Source organism: Euprymna scolopes, chromosome 46 (genome assembly GCF_053919585.1).
Source record: "Euprymna scolopes isolate OS-2025 chromosome 46, ASM5391958v1, whole genome shotgun sequence".
NCBI lineage: Eukaryota > Metazoa > Mollusca > Cephalopoda > Sepiida > Sepiolidae > Euprymna > Euprymna scolopes.
In genome coordinates, this window is record NC_136527.1 from 195,310,694 (window position 1) to 195,326,098 (window position 15,405).

A 15,405-nucleotide genomic window follows, 5' to 3' on the forward strand; every position below is an offset into this window, starting at 1 on the left:
AAACTAATAAAAGATAAATGTACATCTAATTAGTTTCGTTTTTTGCATTAAATAAGTCTCTTTGAAGAAAGTGTTGAGAGTTTTATTGAATTTACATATTCCTATATCAAGTATCCCTATATACAGTATATGCATGTGCTTTAGGAAGGCAAGAAACATATATTTATCTCATTATAACAATGACAAATATTACATCAAGATTGTCACACACACACACACGCACGCATGTACACATTTTCCTTAAAACAAAATACGTTTATAATGTATATATTCAATAAGCTTAATAGAAAAAATATATATAGATTTTACTGTAGGTTTCCCAACCGAATTAGTTACATTTTTGGCATTAAATAAGTCTCTTTAAATCAATTGTCGATTGTTTTGATAAATTTACTGATATTCGTGCATGTGCTTTAGTAAAGCAAAAAACTCTGATGAACGTCGATATATTTCTCTCATAACAATCGTAAATATTACATGACCATTTTCACGTTGTATATAATGTATATATTCAATAAACATATCTTAAAATTGCAACGGTTTATTAAACTCATAACAATCGTAAATATTACATGACCATTTTCACGTTGTATATAATGTATATATTCAATAAACATATATTAAAATTGCAACGGTTTATTTCTCTCATAACAATCGTAAATATTACATGACCATTTTCACGTTGTATATAATGTATATATTCAATAAACATATATTAAAATTGCAACGGTTTATTTCTCTCATAACAATCGTAAATATAACATGACCATTTTCACGTTGTATATAATGTATATATGTAATAAACATATCTTAAAATTGCAACGGTTTATTTCTCTCATAACAATCGTAAATATAACATGACGATTTTCACGTTGTATATAATGTATATATTCAATAAACATATCTTAAAATTGCAACGGTTTATTAAACTCATAACAATGGTAAATATTACATGACCATTTTCACGTTGTATATAATGTATATATGTAATAAACATATCTTAAAATTGCAACGGTTTATTAAACTCATAACAATTGTAAATATTACATGACCATTTTCACGTTGTATATAATGTATATATTCAATAAACATATCTTAAAATTGCAACGGTTTATTAAACTCATAACAATTGTAAATATTACATGACCATTTTCACGTTGTATATAATGTATATATGTAATAAACATATCTTAAAATTGCAACGGTTTATTTCTCTCATAACAATCGTAAATATTACATGACGATTTTCACGTTGTATATAATGTATATATTCAATAAACATATCTTAAAATTGCAACGGTTTATTTCTCTCATAACAATGGTAAATATTACATGACCATTTTCACGTTGTATATAATGTATATATTCAATAAACATATCTTAAAATTGCAACGGTTTATTTCTCTCATAACAATCGTAAATATAACATGACGATTTTCACGTTGTATATAATGTATATATGTAATAAACATATCTTAAAATTGCAACGGTTTATTTCTCTCATAACAATCGTAAATATAACATGACCATTTTCACGTTGTATATAATGTATATATGTAATAAACATATCTTAAAATTGCAACGGTTTATTTCTCTCATAACAATCGTAAATATAACATGACGATTTTCACGTTGTATATAATGTATATATTCAATAAACATATATTAAAATTGCAACGGTTTATTTCTCTCATAACAATCGTAAATATTACATGACCATTTTCACGTTGTATATAATGTATATATTCAATAAACATATATTAAAATTGCAACGGTTTATTTCTCTCATAACAATCGTAAATATAACATGACCATTTTCACGTTGTATATAATGTATATATGTAATAAACATATCTTAAAATTGCAACGGTTTATTTCTCTCATAACAATCGTAAATATAACATGACGATTTTCACGTTGTATATAATGTATATATTCAATAAACATATCTTAAAATTGCAACGGTTTATTAAACTCATAACAATGGTAAATATTACATGACCATTTTCACGTTGTATATAATGTATATATGTAATAAACATATCTTAAAATTGCAACGGTTTATTAAACTCATAACAATTGTAAATATTACATGACCATTTTCACGTTGTATATAATGTATATATTCAATAAACATATCTTAAAATTGCAACGGTTTATTAAACTCATAACAATTGTAAATATTACATGACCATTTTCACGTTGTATATAATGTATATATGTAATAAACATATCTTAAAATTGCAACGGTTTATTTCTCTCATAACAATCGTAAATATTACATGACGATTTTCACGTTGTATATAATGTATATATTCAATAAACATATCTTAAAATTGCAACGGTTTATTTCTCTCATAACAATGGTAAATATTACATGACCATTTTCACGTTGTATATAATGTATATATTCAATAAACATATCTTAAAATTGCAACGGTTTATTTCTCTCATAACAATCGTAAATATAACATGACGATTTTCACGTTGTATATAATGTATATATGTAATAAACATATCTTAAAATTGCAACGGTTTATTTCTCTCATAACAATCGTAAATATAACATGACCATTTTCACGTTGTATATAATGTATATATGTAATAAACATATCTTAAAATTGCAACGGTTTATTTCTCTCATAACAATCGTAAATATAACATGACGATTTTCACGTTGTATATAATGTATATATTCAATAAACATATCTTAAAATTGCAACGGTTTATTTCTCTCATAACAATGGTAAATATTACATGACCATTTTCACGTTGTATATAATGTATATATTCAATAAACATATCTTAAAATTGCAACGGTTTATTAAACTCATAACAATTGTAAATATTACATGACCATTTTCACGTTGTATATAATGTATATATGTAATAAACATATCTTAAAATTGCAACGGTTTATTAAACTCATAACAATTGTAAATATTACATGACCATTTTCACGTTGTATATAATGTATATATTCAATAAACATATCTTAAAATTGCAACGGTTTATTAAACTCATAACAATTGTAAATATTACATGACCATTTTCACGTTGTATATAATGTATATATGTAATAAACATATCTTAAAATTGCAACGGTTTATTTCTCTCATAACAATCGTAAATATTACATGACGATTTTCACGTTGTATATAATGTATATATTCAATAAACATATCTTAAAATTGCAACGGTTTATTTCTCTCATAACAATGGTAAATATTACATGACCATTTTCACGTTGTATATAATGTATATATTCAATAAACATATCTTAAAATTGCAACGGTTTATTTCTCTCATAACAATCGTAAATATAACATGACGATTTTCACGTTGTATATAATGTATATATGTAATAAACATATCTTAAAATTGCAACGGTTTATTTCTCTCATAACAATCGTAAATATAACATGACCATTTTCACGTTGTATATAATGTATATATGTAATAAACATATCTTAAAATTGCAACGGTTTATTTCTCTCATAACAATCGTAAATATAACATGACGATTTTCACGTTGTATATAATGTATATATTGAATAAACATATCTTAAAATTGCAACGGTTTATTTCTCTCATAACAATGGTAAATATTACATGACCATTTTCACGTTGTATATAATGTATATATTCAATAAACATATCTTAAAATTGCAACGGTTTATTAAACTCATAACAATTGTAAATATTACATGACCATTTTCACGTTGTATATAATGTATATATTCAATAAACATATCTTAAAATTGCAACGGTTTATTAAACTCATAACAATGGTAAATATTACATGACCATTTTCACGTTGTATATAATGTATATATGTAATAAACATATCTTAAAATTGCAACGGTTTATTAAACTCATAACAATTGTAAATATTACATGACCATTTTCACGTTGTATATAATGTATATATGTAATAAACATATCTTAAAATTGCAACGGTTTATTAAACTCATAACAATTGTAAATATTACATGACCATTTTCACGTTGTATATAATGTATATATTCAATAAACATATCTTAAAATTGCAACGGTTTATTTCTCTCATAACCATCCTAAATATAACATGACGATTTTCACGTTGTATATAATGTATATATGTAATAAACATATCTTAAAATTGCAACGGTTTATTTCTCTCATAACAATCGTAAATATAACATGACCATTTTCACGTTGTATATAATGTATATATGTAATAAACATATCTTAAAATTGCAACGGTTTATTTCTCTCATAACAATCGTAAATATAACATGACGATTTTCACGTTGTATATAATGTATATATGTAATAAACATATCTTAAAATTGCAACGGTTTATTTCTCTCATAACAATCGTAAATATAACATGACGATTTTCACGTTGTATATAATGTATATATGTAATAAACATATCTTAAAATTGCAACGGTTTATTTCTCTCATAACAATCGTAAATATAACATGACCATTTTCACGTTGTATATTATGTATATATGTAATAAACATATCAATGTATATATTCAATAAACATATCTTAAAATTGCAACGGTTTATTAAACTCATAACAATCGTAAATATTACATGACCATTTTCACGTTGTATATAATGTATATATGTAATAAACATATCTTAAAATTGCAACGGTTTATTAAACTCATAACAATTGTAAATATTACATGACCATTTTCACGTTGTATATAATGTATATATGTAATAAACATATCTTAAAATTGCAACGGTTTATTTCTCTCATAACAATCGTAAATATAACATGACGATTTTCACGTTGTATATAATGTATATATTCAATAAACATATCTTAAAATTGCAACGGTTTATTAAACTCATAACAATGGTAAATATTACATGACCATTTTCACGTTGTATATAATGTATATATTCAATAAACATATCTTAAAATTGCAACGGTTTATTTCTCTCATAACAATCGTAAATATTACATGACCATTTTCACGTTGTATATAATGTATATATTCAATAAACATATCTTAAAATTGCAACGGTTTATTTCTCTCATAACAATGGTAAATATTACATGACCATTTTCACGTTGTATATAATGTATATATTCAAAAAACATATCTTAAAATTGCAACGGTTTATTTCGCTCATAACAATCGTAAATATTACATGACCATTTTCACGTTGTATATAATGTATATATTCAATAAACATATCTTAAAATTGCAACGGTTTATTTCTCTCATAACAATCGTAAATATTACATGACCATTTTCACGTTGTATATAATGTATATATTCAATAAACATATCTTAAAATTGCAACGGTTTATTAAACTCAATAAAAATGATTTACATTTACAGAGTATAGGTAACTTTATTAAACATTAAATTCACATACATATTGTTTAAATTACTGCGTCTTACACGTGTTTCATTGCATAAACCATAAAAATCATCAGACTTTTCATTCATCAAAGAAAAAAATGTTCATTATTTTTTCTTGGTTCAAAAAGGAAACGTAATTTTGAAGCGAATTAAAAAGGTTTAAAAGATATAAATATCCCAAATCAAGTTAAAAAAGTTAAGGAAAAGTAATTTTAAAACGAATTAAAAAGGTTTAAAAGACAGTAATAAATCTACTGGTTATAGATACAACATTAATATGCAGAACAAAGAAGTTGTTCATAGACCATGAGTGGAATAGGCTAATTTTACGGGTAATATTTAAATATTAAGCATTTCTCAGCTCAAAAGGGGAGCCCTACACCACGATGAGGAAAAGGTTATAATGGCTGCTCAAGACCAGGGATTGATAAACAATGCATTCAAGAAAATGGCAAGTATCTGTAATGACAACGAATGCAGGTTCTGCCATACAGAATTGGATTGTGTGAGTCAGCATTAATATGCAGAAGATAGAGACAAGATTAGTTCGTAGACCATGAGTTGAATAGTTGAATTTCACAGGCCATATTAAAATCCATACTAAGCTTTCAACATTAATACATTTTAATAATTTATACTTTTAGAAGGTTAAAATAATTAATATGCAGAAGAAAGAGAGAAGATTAGTTCGTAGACGATGAGTTGAAGAGTTGAATTTCACAGGCCATATTTAAATTCATACTAAGTTTTCAACATTAATACATTTTGATAATTTATACTATTAGAAGGTGAAAATAATTAATATGCAGAAGAAAGAGAGAAGATTAGTTCGTAGACGATGAGTTGAAGAGTTGAATTTCACAGGCCATATTTAAATTAATACTAAGCTTTCAACATTAATACATTTTAATAATTTATACTATTAGAAGGTGAGACAGCATTAATATGCAGAAGAAACAGAGAAAATTAGTTCGTACTATTAGAAGGTGATAATAATTAGGATACAAATCATTAAAAAAATAAATAAAATAAAAAAAGTCAGCATTAATATGCAGAAGAAAGAGAACAGATTGAGTTGAAGAGTTGAATTTCACAGGTCATATTTAAATTCATACTAAGCTTTCAACATTAATACATTTTAATAATTTATACTATTAGAAGGTGAAAATAATTAATATGCAGAAGAAAGAGAGAAGATTAGTTCGTAGACGATGAATTGAAAAGTTGAATTTCACAGGCCATATTTAAATTCATACTAAGCTTTCAACATTAATACATTTTAATAATTTATACTATTAGAAGGTGAACATAATTAATATGCAGAAGAAATTCATACTAAGCTTTCAACATTAATACATTTTAATAATTTATACTATTACAAGGTGAAAATAATTAATATGCAGATGAAAGAGAGAAGATTAGTTCGTAGACGATGAGTTGAAGAGTTGAATTTCACAGGCCATATTTAAATTCATACTAAGCTTTCAACATTAATACATTTTAATAATTTATACTATTAGAAGGTGAACATAATTAATATGCAGAAGAAATTCATACTAAGCTTTCAACATTAATACATTTTAATAATTTATACTATTAGAAGGTGAAAATAATTAATATGCAGAAGAAAGAGAGAAGATTAGTTCGTAGACGATGAGTTGAAGAGTTGAATTTCACAGGCCATATTTAAATTCATACTAAGCTTTCAACATTAATACATTTTAATAATTTATACTATTAGAAGGTGAACATAATTAATATGCAGAAGAAATTCATACTAAGCTTTCAACATTAATACATTTTAATAATTTATACTATTAGAAGGTGAACATAATTAATATGCAGAAGAAAGAGAGAAGATTAGTTCGTAGACGATGAGTTGAAGAGTTGAATTTCACAGGGCATATTTAAATTCATACTAAGGTTTAAACATTAATACATTTTAATAATTTATACTATTAGAAGGTGAACATAATTAATATGCAGAAGAAATTCATACTAAGCTTTCAACATTAATACATTTTAATAATTTATACTATTAGAAGGTGAACATAATTAATATGCAGAAGAAAGAGAGAAGATTAGTTCGTAGACGATGAGTTGAAGAGTTGAATTTCACAGGCCATATTTAAATTCATACTAAGCTTTAAACATTAATACATTTTAATAATTTATACTATTAGAAGGTGAAAATAATAAAAATAATTAATATGCAGAAGAATGAGAGAAGATTAGTTCGTAGACGATGAGTTGAATAGTTGAATTTCACAGGCCATATTTAAATTCATACTAAGCTTTCAACATTAATACATTTTAATAATATATACTATTAGAAGGTGAGACAGCATTAATATGCAGAAGAAAGAGAGAAGATTAGTTCGTACAATTAGAAGGTGAAAATAATTAGGATACAAATCATTAAAAAAATAAATAAAATAAAAAAGTCAGCATTAATATGCAGAAGAAAGAGAACAGATTAGTTCGTAGACGATGAGTTGAAGAGTTGAATTTCACAGGCCATATTTAAATTCATACTAAGCTTTCAACATTAATACATTTTAATATTTTATACTATTAGAAGGTGAAAATAATTAATATGCAGAAGAAAGAGAGAAGATTAGTTCGTAGACGATGAGTTGAAGAGTTTAATTTCACAGGTCATATTTAAATTTATACTAAGCTTTAAACATTAATACATTTTAATAATTTATACTATTAAAAGATGAAAATAATTAATATGCAGAAGCAAGAGAGAAGATTAGTTCGTAGACGATTAGTTTAAGAGTTGAATTTCACAGGCCGTATTTAAATTCATACTAAGCTTTCAACATTAATACATTTAAATAATTTATACTATTAAAAGATGAAAATAATTAATATGCAGAAGAAAGAGAGAAGATCAGTTCGTAGACGATGAGTTGAATAGTTGAATTTCACAGGTCATATTTAAATTCATACTAAGCTTTAAACATTAATACATTTTAATAATTTATACTTTTAGAAGGTGAAAATAATTAATATGCAGAAGAAAGAGAAGATTAGTTCGTAGATGATGAGTTGAAGAGTTGAATTTCACAGGCCATATTTAAATTCATACTAAGCTTTCAACATTAATACATTTTAATAATTTATACTATTAGAAGGTGAATATAATTAATATGCAGAAGAAAGAGAGAAGATTAGTTCGTAGACGATGAGTTGACGAGTTGAATTTCACAGGCCATATTTAAATTCATACTAAGCTTTCAACATTAATACATTTTAATTATTTATACTATTAGAAGGTGAACATAATTAATATGCAGAAGAAAGAGAGAAGATTAGTTCGTAGACGATGAGTTGACGAGTTGAATTTCACAGGCCATATTAAAATCCATACTAAGCTTTCAACATTAATACATTTTAATAATTTATACTTTTAGAAGGTTAAAATAATTAATATGCAGAAGAAAGAGAGAAGATTAGTTCGTAGACGATGAGTTGAAGAGTTGAATTTCACAGGCCATATTTAAATTCATACTAAGTTTTCAACATTAATACATTTTGATAATTTATACTATTAGAAGGTGAAAATAATTAATATGCAGAAGAAAGAGAGAAGATTAGTTCGTAGACGATAAGTTGAAGAGTTGAATTTCACAGGCCATATTTAAATTAATACTAAGCTTTCAACATTAATACATTTTAATAATTTATACTATTAGAAGGTGAGACAGCATTAATATGCAGAAGAAACAGAGAAAATTAGTTCGTACTATTAGAAGGTGATAATAATTAGGATACAAATCATTAAAAAAATAAATAAAATAAAAAAAGTCAGCATTAATATGCAGAAGAAAGAGAACAGATTGAGTTGAAGAGTTGAATTTCACAGGTCATATTTAAATTCATACTAAGCTTTCAACATTAATACATTTTAATAATTTATACTATTAGAAGGTGAAAATAATTAATATGCAGAAGAAAGAGAGAAGATTAGTTCGTAGACGATGAATTGAAAAGTTGAATTTCACAGGCCATATTTAAATTCATACTAAGCTTTCAACATTAATACATTTTAATAATTTATACTATTAGAAGGTGAACATAATTAATATGCAGAAGAAATTCATACTAAGCTTTCAACATTAATACATTTTAATAATTTATACTATTACAAGGTGAAAATAATTAATATGCAGATGAAAGAGAGAAGATTAGTTCGTAGACGATGAGTTGAAGAGTTGAATTTCACAGGCCATATTTAAATTCATACTAAGCTTTCAACATTAATACATTTTAATAATTTATACTATTAGAAGGTGAACATAATTAATATGCAGAAGAAATTCATACTAAGCTTTCAACATTAATACATTTTAATAATTTATACTATTAGAAGGTGAAAATAATTAATATGCAGAAGAAAGAGAGAAGATTAGTTCGTAGACGATGAGTTGAAGAGTTGAATTTCACAGGCCATATTTAAATTCATACTAAGCTTTCAACATTAATACATTTTAATAATTTATACTATTAGAAGGTGAACATAATTAATATGCAGAAGAAATTCATACTAAGCTTTCAACATTAATACATTTTAATAATTTATACTATTAGAAGGTGAACATAATTAATATGCAGAAGAAAGAGAGAAGATTAGTTCGTAGACGATGAGTTGAAGAGTTGAATTTCACAGGGCATATTTAAATTCATACTAAGGTTTAAACATTAATACATTTTAATAATTTATACTATTAGAAGGTGAACATAATTAATATGCAGAAGAAATTCATACTAAGCTTTCAACATTAATACATTTTAATAATTTATACTATTAGAAGGTGAACATAATTAATATGCAGAAGAAAGAGAGAAGATTAGTTCGTAGACGATGAGTTGAAGAGTTGAATTTCACAGGCCATATTTAAATTCATACTAAGCTTTAAACATTAATACATTTTAATAATTTATACTATTAGAAGGTGAAAATAATAAAAATAATTAATATGCAGAAGAATGAGAGAAGATTAGTTCGTAGACGATGAGTTGAATAGTTGAATTTCACAGGCCATATTTAAATTCATACTAAGCTTTCAACATTAATACATTTTAATAATATATACTATTAGAAGGTGAGACAGCATTAATATGCAGAAGAAAGAGAGAAGATTAGTTCGTACAATTAGAAGGTGAAAATAATTAGGATACAAATCATTAAAAAAATAAATAAAATAAAAAAGTCAGCATTAATATGCAGAAGAAAGAGAACAGATTAGTTCGTAGACGATGAGTTGAAGAGTTGAATTTCACAGGCCATATTTAAATTCATACTAAGCTTTCAACATTAATACATTTTAATATTTTATACTATTAGAAGGTGAAAATAATTAATATGCAGAAGAAAGAGAGAAGATTAGTTCGTAGACGATGAGTTGAAGAGTTTAATTTCACAGGTCATATTTAAATTTATACTAAGCTTTAAACATTAATACATTTTAATAATTTATACTATTAAAAGATGAAAATAATTAATATGCAGAAGAAAGAGAGAAGATTAGTTCGTTGACGATTAGTTTAAGAGTTGAATTTCACAGGCCGTATTTAAATTCATACTAAGCTTTCAACATTAATACATTTAAATAATTTATACTATTAAAAGATGAAAATAATTAATATGCAGAAGAAAGAGAGAAGATCAGTTCGTAGACGATGAGTTGAATAGTTGAATTTCACAGGTCATATTTAAATTCATACTAAGCTTTAAACATTAATACATTTTAATAATTTATACTTTTAGAAGGTGAAAATAATTAATATGCAGAAGAAAGAGAAGATTAGTTCGTAGATGATGAGTTGAAGAGTTGAATTTCACAGGCCATATTTAAATTCATACTAAGCTTTCAACATTAATACATTTTAATAATTTATACTATTAGAAGGTGAATATAATTAATATGCAGAAGAAAGAGAGAAGATTAGTTCGTAGACGATGAGTTGAAGAGTTGAATTTCATAGGCCATGTTTAAATTCATACTAAGCTTTCAACATTAATACATTTTTATAATTTATACTATTAGAAGGTGAACATTATTAATATGCAGAAGAAAGAGAGAAGATTAGTTCGTAGACGATGAGTTGACGAGTTGAATTTCACAGGCCATATTTAAATTCATACTAAGCTTTCAACATTAATACATTTTAATAATTTATACTATTAGAAGGTGAACATAATTAATATGCAGAAGAAAGAGAGAAGATTAGTTCGTAGACGATGAGTTGACGAGTTGAATTTCACAGGCCATATTTAAATTCATACTAAGCTTTCAACATTAATACATTTTAATTATTTATACTATTAGAAGGTGAACATAATTAATATGCAGAAGAAAGAGAGAAGATTAGTTCGTAGACGATGAGTTGACGAGTTGAATTTCACAGGCCATATTTAAATTCATACTAAGCTTTCAACATTAATACATTTTAATAACTTATACTATTAGAAGGTGAAAATAATTAATATGCAGAAGAAAGAGAGAAGATTAGTTCGTAGACGATGAGTTGAATAGTTGAATTTCACAGGTCATATTTAAATTCATACTAAGCTTTAAACATTAATACATTTTAATAATTTATACTTTTAGAAGGTGAAAATAATTAATATGCAGAAGAAAGAGAGAAGATTAGTTCGTAGACGATGAGTTGAAGAGTTGAATTTCACAGGCCATATTTAAATTCATACTAAGCTTTCAACATTAATACATTTTAATAATTTATACTATTAGAAGGTGAACATAATTAGGATACAAATCATTTAAAAATAAAAAAAGATATATATGAATAAATAAAATATGCTAAAAAATTCGATGAAATAATTCGTTGAATGCTAGTAACAATTTCTTGAGTTAAAAAAAATTAAGAAATTATTTTTATAAAAATTAAATTAACTAGTAAGAATATATACATTAATAAGAATATAATGTATATGGTATACGAATATGTATTACCAGACTTTAATTAAAAAAAATGAAATTCTGATAATCGATTATTACAATTGCTGATATTATTTGTCTAATAAATTATGGGAATGATAATAATGCATTCAAAAGTGTCGGATGAAAACATTTGTTGAATGAAAATCCGTTGATTTCTAAAATAAAAGTAAAAAGTAAGAACCTAATTCTTTTGCATTAAATTCACTATTATTAATATTAATAAATATGTAATGTTAGGAAAATATCCAGTGTAATAGCAAAAACATTATAAATAAGCGGCTATCTTTCCACACATATGACTTAAAATGAAAGCTATTTTAAAAGACCATATTAGTATCCATTGCTAAGTAACTAGATTATATATTGATTTGTATTATTAACTTTAATTTCCTGAGTATTTTAATTCACGTTCCTGTAATATAAACTTATTATATTTCTATTGTTATTGTATGTTTATTGTTCCTACAAATTATTACTATATTAATGTTTATTTTACTTTATTAATTACATAATCCCTTTTTCTATTAAAAATACTATGAATAGTATTTTACATCTAAACAATATGAATGTGAATGAAGTGTTTATTTCTGTGATTTTTAAATGTTTTATAAAGTTATGTTTCTTGTTTTGTTGACAAGATTAAAATAAACAATGATATTAAAATATTTAATTTCATTTATTTTTTATTTGCAGATGTTCTAGCTTGAATGTTTTTAATGAATATTAAGGGATCATCTTCCTCCTTTAACAGTATTGTATACACAATTATTTCCTTACGTGACAGACAACAAAAAACGACAGCACACAACTTTATTAGACATATATGTGTGAAGAGTTATTTTATCTGGATTATTTAGCAAATAGTGATGAGAACATCACACATATTTCAATTTGTGAATTTTTATTTCATGTTTTTATAAATCATAAGATATCGAATTTAACATTTAAGAAAAATCTGATAATTTACAAAAGAGAATATGTTAACTTTTACACAACAAAATATCTCTTATCAAATAAATTAAGTGATACAAATTGAAATTTATTTAGCATAAAATCTAACGTGCATCAACAACTCCTGATTAAAATTTGTTTATAACTTGGTAGTGATAATCTTGCTCCAGGATCAATTTAGTTTAAATATGAATAAACATATGAAGGAAACGCCACATTCTTGTGAAGTGTGTGGATATTCTTTTTCTAAAAAATCAAAATTAGTGATACATATGCGCACTCACACTGGTGAAATGCCACATTCATGTAGAGTGTGTGGATATTCTTTTACTGACAGATCAACATTAGTAAGACATATGAAAACTCACACTGGGAAAAAGCCACATTCTTGTGAAGTATGTGCATATTCTTTTATTGAAAAATCGAAATTAATGACACATATGAAAACTCACACTGTGGAAAAGCCATACTCTTGTGAAGTATGTGGATATTCTTTTACTGGAAAATCAAATTTAGTGAGACATATGAGAACTCACACTGGAGAAAAGCCACATTCACGTAGAGTGTGTGGATATTCTTTTACTGACAAATCAAAATTAGTGAGACATATGAAAACTCACACTGGGGAAAAGCCACATTCTTGTGAAGTATGTGCATATTCTTTTACTAAAAAATCAACATTAGTTACACATATGAGAACTCACACTGGCGAAAAACCACATTCTTGTGAAGTGTGTGGGTATTCTTGTTCTCAAAAATATTCTTTAGTGAAACATATGAGAACTCACACTGGCGAAAAGCCACATTCTTGTGAAGTGTGTGGTTATTCTTGTTCGGTAAAATCTTCTTTAGTGAGACATATGAGAACTCACACTGGCGAAAAACCACATTCTTGTGAAGTGTGTGGATATTCTTGTTCTAGAAAATCACATTTAGTTTCACATATGAGAACTCACACTGGGGAAAAGCCACATTCTTGTGAAGTGTGTGGCTATGCTTGTTCTAGAAAATATTATTTAGTGGCACATATGAGAACTCACACTGGGGAAAAACCACATTCTTGTGAAGTGTGTGGCTATGCTTGTTGTAGACAATCAGATTTAGTGACACATATGAGAACTCACACTGGCGAAAAACCACATTCTTGTGAAGTGTGTGGGTATGCTTGTTGTAGACAATCAGATTTAGTGACACATATGAGAACTCACACTGGAGAAAAACCATATTCTTGTGAAGTGTGTGGATATTCTTGTTCGGTAATATCTTCTTTAGTGAAACATATGAGAACTCACACTGGCGAAAAACCACATTTTTGTTAAGTGTGTGGATATTATTGTTCTATAAAATCATCATTAGTGACATATATGAGAACTCACACTGGGGAAAACCCACATTCTTGTGAAGTGTGTGGATATTCCTGTTCTGTAAAATATTCTTTAATAAGACATATGAGAACTCACACTGGGGAAAAACCACATTCTTGTGAAGTGTGTGGATATACTTTTTCTTGAAAATCCTCCTTAATGATACATATGAGAACTCACACTGGAAAAAAGCAACATTCTTGTGAAGTGTTTGGGTATTCTTGTTCTCAAAAATATTCTTTAGTAAAACATATGAGAACTCACACTGGAAAAAAGCCATATTCCTGTGAAGTGATTGGGTATTCTTGTTCTCAAAAATATTCTTTAGTAAAACATATGAGAACTCACACTGGGGAAAAACCACATTCTTGTGAAGTGTGAGAATACTCTTGTTCTAAAAATCAGCATTAGTGACACATATACGAACTCACACTGGGGAAAGCCACATTCTTGTAAAGTGCGTAGATATTCTTTTTCTGTAAAATATTCTTTAGTGAGACATATGAAAACTCACACTGGAGAAAACAGAAGAGAAAAGCCACATTCTTGTGAAGTGTGTGGATATTCTTGCTCTATAAAATCAAATTTAGTGACACATGAGAACTCACATAAAAGAGAAAATCCACATTATTTTGAAGTGTGTGTGGATATGTTTTTTCTAAAAATCAGCATTAGTAACAAATATGAGAACTCACTGGAGAAAAAGCTTAATTCTACTGATGTTTGTGAATATTCTTGTCC